General features: G+C 44.1%; 1 pseudogene; it reads left to right on the top strand.

Annotated features, from left to right (window-relative positions):
• Nucleotides 1-853: 853 nt before the first annotated feature.
• LOC135595102 (uncharacterized) lies at nucleotides 854-4,287 on the top strand (annotated as a pseudogene).
• Nucleotides 4,288-5,944: the final 1,657 nt, after the last annotated feature.

Genomic DNA, 5,944 nt, shown 5'->3' with positions numbered 1-5,944 from the left:
TGGCTCGGGCCTAATCATATTAGGTTGTGGTCCATGATCATCTGGTGTGATTGCTTATACACATACTAGATATGTATATATATTTGCATGCGATGTATATATATATTAAATATGTATATATGTGACATATCATATTAGGAGATCAAATCATAGAAACATCTCTCGATAATATTAAGTTGGTAAACGTGAGGCAATTAGATTGACCCACGTGGCCTTCCATCATTATGAGTAGGAACCGAATCCCGGTGTAGGTTGAGTTGGTCGAGCCCCTCGAGACTCACCTATATCGCGATTCGCTATCTTGCTTACGACATAGAGATGTCACCAGTGACCTGAGGGCATGGTATGCTTGGTCGAGTCCCTCGAGGGTATATCATCAAATCAGACTCATCTTGTAACGAAGGTGTTGACTTAACCGAGCATCATGGTTGGTCGAGTCCCTCGAGGCCATGGTGATTCGGAGGCCGAACAGGACTGGAATCACAAGGAGTTGTGATCGGCAAGAGTTGCCTACCTTTTAGGCTTAGTGTGATTGGTCGAGTCCCTCGAGGTTACACTAAGACGCTGATTGGATCCTGATCCCCACTAGAAGTCTGCCGGAGACTTCCGTTTCACGTGCTGAGGGTGTCGCGTGACTCGTTAGTAAAATAGTGGGAGCATATTAAGATAGAAGTCCATATCTTGATAGTTTATTTTTGCAAAATCTGCATGTTATTCATTTCTGCTACATCTTTATTTTCAGAAAATGTCGCTTTCAAATCCCTTACGTGGCATACTTGATGTCAACCGCCTCACTGGTCCAAATTATACGGATTGGCTCCGTAACTTGAGAATTGTTCTCACAACGGAGAAAATCGTGTACGTCCTTGATACAGTGATGCCTACGCCCGAAGAAGGGGCAAGCGAGGATGAGATCGCTCGCTACGTGAAGTACATTGATGACTCCACTCTTGCTTAGTGCTATATGTTGGGCTCTATGACTCCAGAGTTACAGAGACAACATGAAAAGATAGATGCCAGATCCATTCTCCTACATGTCCGCAAATTGTTTGAGGAACAGGGAAGGACTCAACGATATGAGATATCTAAGAGCCTTTTCCGCGCTAGGATGACTGAGGGGACACCGGTTCAGAACCATGTCCTAAAGATGATTGAGTGGATAGAGAAACTCACAGGTCTAGGAATGGTCCTAGAGGATAACTTGTGTGTGGACATTGTGCTTCAGTCCCTATCAGATTCTTTTTCACAGTTCATAATGAATTTTAATATGAACAAGCTTGAGGTGACTCTCCCAGAGCTCCTCAATATGTTGAGGGAGGCAGAGAGTACTATTAAGAAAAAGAAGCCAGTTCTCTACACTGGTGAGACCAGAAAGAAAAGGAAAGTAGAAAGGTCCCTTAAGAAGGGAAAGGGCAAGGGCAAACAAGGTAAAGCAAAGGTTGCTAAGAAAGACCCAACAAAGGACAAAGGCCAGTGCTTCCACTGTGGTAAAGATGGGCATTGGAAGAGAAACTGCAAAGAGTACCTTGCAGAAAGGGCGAAACAAAAGCTTGATGAAGCTTCAGGTACATTCATGATCAGTCTCCATTTGTCAGACTCTTATGATAACACATGGGTATTGGATACCGGTAGTGCTTATCATATATGCAATTCGTTGCAGGTTCTGGCAAGGCCTAGGAGACTAGAGAGAGGCGAGATGGACCTCAAGATGGGTAATGGAGCAAAAGTTGCTGTATTAGCTGTTGGCGAGGTCGCCCTACATCTACCTAGTGGAGCTTTTATTGCATTAGATGCATGTTATTTTGTTCCTTCTATTATCAAAAACATTATCTCCATTTCATGTTTAACAGTTAGTGGATATAAATTTGTTTTTGAGAACAATGGTTGTTCGATATTATTAGATGATAAGATCATCACGAAAGGAACATTGCATAATGGTTTATTTATGTTAGACACCACTCCACATATCATGAATGTAAATGTGTCCAAAAGGAAACGAGATGAGTTGAACAGTGCATACCTTTGGCATTGTAGGCTAGGTCACATCCATGAAAGAAGGATTCAAAAGTTGCTAAATGATGGATATCTAGATCCATTCGACTATGTGTCATATGCAACTTGTGAGCCTTGCATTCGTGGAAAACTGACCAAATCTCCATTTAGTGGAACTGGAGAGAGAGCCACTGAGTTGTTGGAACTCATACATAGTGATGTATGTGGACCCATGTCAACTCATGCCATTGGAGGTTACTCCTACTTCATTACATTTACTGATAATTTCTCAAGGTATGGATATGTGTACTTAATGAAGTACAAGTCCGAGGCCTTTGAGAAATTCAGAGAGTGTAAGAATGAGGTGGAGAACCAGACTGGAAAGAGTATCAAAACTCTTCGATCAGATCGAGGAGGTGAGTACTTAAGTACAGAGTTTACTCAGTTCCCCAAGGACCATGGGATATTATCCCAATGGACACCTCCTTACACACCTCAGCTCAATGGTGTCTCTGAAAGGAGAAATCGTACTTTATTAGATATGGTACGGTCCATGATGAGTTTCGCTGACCTACCCATCTCATTCTGGGGATATGCCCTAGAAACCGCAGCTTACCTTCTGAACAGAGTTCCAACTAAGTCGGTAGTGTCTACACCATATGAGATATGGAAAGGGAAGAAGCCTGATCTTAAGGTTGTTAAGATTTGGGGCTGCCCAGCCCACGTTAAAAGACACAACCCCGATAAGTTAGAATCAAGGACAGAGTGATGCATATTTGTGGGATACCCCAAGGAAACTTGTGGGTATTATTTCTATCATCTCGAGGATAAAAAGGTCTTTGTAGCTAAGAGAGCAGTGTTCCTTGAGAAGGAACACATTCTTGGCGGAGACAGTGGGAGAATGATAGAGTTGAGCGAAGTTAGAGAACCAAGCTCAAGCACCACTCTACAGCCCGAGTCTGTTCAGGTACCTAATATACAAGTTTCAACTTTACGCAGGTCTGATAGAGTATCTCATCCTCCTGAGAGATATGTGGGACATATTAGACGAGAGGATGCTGAGGATATTGATCCTCAGACCTACGAGGAGGCTATTATGAGTATAGACTCCGGGAAGTGGCAAGAAGCCATGAATTCTGAGATGGATTCTATGTACTCCAATAAGGTTTGGAACCTAGTTGATGCGCCCGAAGGTATTGTACCCATCGGTTGCAAGTGGATCTTTAAGAAAAAGATCGGAGTAGATGGAAAGGTAGAGACCTATAAAGCAAGGCTAATGGCTAAAGGGTATCGTCAAAGGCAAGGTGTTGACTACGACGAAACCTTCTCACCCGTAGCAATGCTAAAATCCATCAGAATTCTATTGGCTATTGCAGCACACTATGATTATGAGATCTGGCAGATGGATGTGAAAACCACATTCCTCAATGGGAACCTCGAGGAGGAGGTGTATATGATGCAACCTGAGGGATTCGTGTCCAAGAACTGCCCAGATAAGGTGTGTAGGTTGCTTAAATCCATTTATGGACTAAAGCAAGCTTCCCGAAGTTGGAACATAAGATTTGATGAGTCAATCAGATCTTATGACTTCGTTAAGAACGAAGATGAGCCTTGTGTATACAGGAAGGTAAGTGGGAGCGCTATCACCTTTTTGGTGTTATATGTGGATGACATCCTCATCATTGGGAATGATGTAGGAATGCTATCCACAGTAAAGACTTGGTTATCTAGACACTTCTCCATAAAGGACTTAGGGGAAGCATCCTATATCTTGGGGATTAGAATCTATAGAGATAGATCCAAGAGGATGCTTGGCTTGTCCCAGTCCAGGTACATAGAAACCATTGTCAAAATGTTTGGCATGGAAAATTCCAAAGGGCGAACATGAATATCATACCTTATGCCTTAGCAATAGGGTCTATCATGTATGCCATGCTATGTACTAGGCCTGATATAGCGCATGCTCTGAGTGTCACGAGCAGGTATCAGGCGGATCCAGGCTTGGAGCACAAGAAAGCAGTAAAGTGTATCCTTAAGTACTTGAGAAGGACTAAGGATCTTTTACTAGTATATGGAGGTAATAGCCTTAAGGTTGAAGGCTTCACTGACTCAAGTTTTCAGTCTGATATAGATGATAGCAAGTCGAATTCAGGGTATGTGTACACCTTGAATGGAGGAGCAGTGTGCTGGAAGAGTTCCAAGCAAGATACCACTGCTGACTCGACCACAGAGGCGAAGTACATTGCTGCATCGGATGCTGCAAAGGAGGGAGTCTGGGTGAAGAAGTTCATCACAGATTTGGGAGTCGATACAGATAGCGACAAGTCGACTTCCTTATATTGCAACAACTACGGGGCGATTACTCAAATAAGGGAACCCGGGTCTCATCAGAAGTGTTCTGAGGAGGTTCCAACTTATCAGAGAGATCGTAACCCGAGGAGATGTAGTAGTGGAAAGAGTTCCATCCGAAGATAACATTGCAGATCCACTGACAAAGTCGTTGTCTCAGATTGTCTATGAGCCTCACAGGAGTCTGATGGGGATCAGACACATAGGTGATTGGCTTTAGGTCAAGTGGGAGATTGCTAGTCATAGGTGCCCAGCAAGCCAATCACGTGAGTGATGGCACGTGTGACTTGATACATAATCTTTTTGCTTATTATATTTTGGCGTATATCACTTTATAACAATTGCATATGTGCATATATATATTGTGATGTCCTTGGATTTGTGCAATGGGAATCGGATCGTGATGAGATCACGATAATGAGATCGATTCACCTTTAAACACATATCCTAAATAATCCCGGTCATAGGTTACTCGAGAAGGACATCGTGATAACCGGATAGACTGGTGTGCTGTATACCCGTCCATATGATGGATGCAGCTGGTCTCATAGCTGCTCGTGTAGGGACACTAGGGATACAGTACAGGTGCTCATTGGAGAATGAGTTCACTTATTGATCCGCTTACGGAATGCTGGATGGTTGATGATGCCTTATTGTCAGACAGCGATTCCGTAGTCCTAGTGGTGTATCTGGTCCTTAGACTTGAGATACCAAGGATGTCCTGTATGAGTGCTCCACTCTTTGATACCAGACTTATAGGTTTGGCTGTCCCCAGATCTAGTACAGCTGGTCATTGGGAGTGGTAGTCGACCTTACGAGGGCTATTGAGTGTCAATAGAGGATCATCCACTCTCGGCGTCATGAGAGGAATATCCTATGTGTTCTTGCTCAGATAAATCCTTGGCCAGGGTCATTCGGGTTGAGAGAGAAAGAGTTCTCCGGGAGAATCCGATTAGAGCGAGACTCGAGTAGAAACCGTATGGGTCTGACAGCACCATGCTCGATATACGGTCTCTGGGATATTAGATGGATGAGGGACTATAGGTACATGGTAACTGAGGACAGACAGGTCCAATGGATTGGATTCCCCTGTATCGTCTAGGGACTACGGCGTAGTGGCCTAGTACGTCCGTAGTCGATGAGTCAAGTGGATTGGATTCCCCTGTATCGTCTAGGGACTACGGCGTAGTGAGCCTAGTACGTCCGTAGTCGATAATAATTCACTCAGTCAGAAGGAGTTCTGACAGGTATGACTCACGGCCAGCTCGATATTGGGCCTAGAGGGTCACACACATATGGTAGGCATTGCGATGAGTAGAGGTTCGGATATGAGATATCCGACGGAGCCCTTGTCTTATTGGATGCAGATCCAATACCCACTAGGGAAGGACCCATTAGGGTTTTGACACGGGATCTATATAAATAGGAGGGATTCACAGCCTCATAGGCTAGAGTCTTTGCTTGCCTTTCCTATTCTCCTCTCCCTCTCCACCTCAAAGTAGGCCTGGAGATTTGAGGAGCGTCGTCGCAACCCTGCTGTGTGGATCACCGCTAGAGAGGAGGACGCTTAACCTCCTTCACCCTCTCCTAAGGATCTACAAGA

This window comes from Musa acuminata, chromosome BXJ1-10 (assembly GCF_036884655.1).
Source record: "Musa acuminata AAA Group cultivar baxijiao chromosome BXJ1-10, Cavendish_Baxijiao_AAA, whole genome shotgun sequence".
NCBI classification, from domain to species: Eukaryota; Viridiplantae; Streptophyta; class Magnoliopsida; order Zingiberales; family Musaceae; genus Musa; species Musa acuminata.
This window is presented reverse-complemented; position numbering and strand designations above follow the sequence as displayed.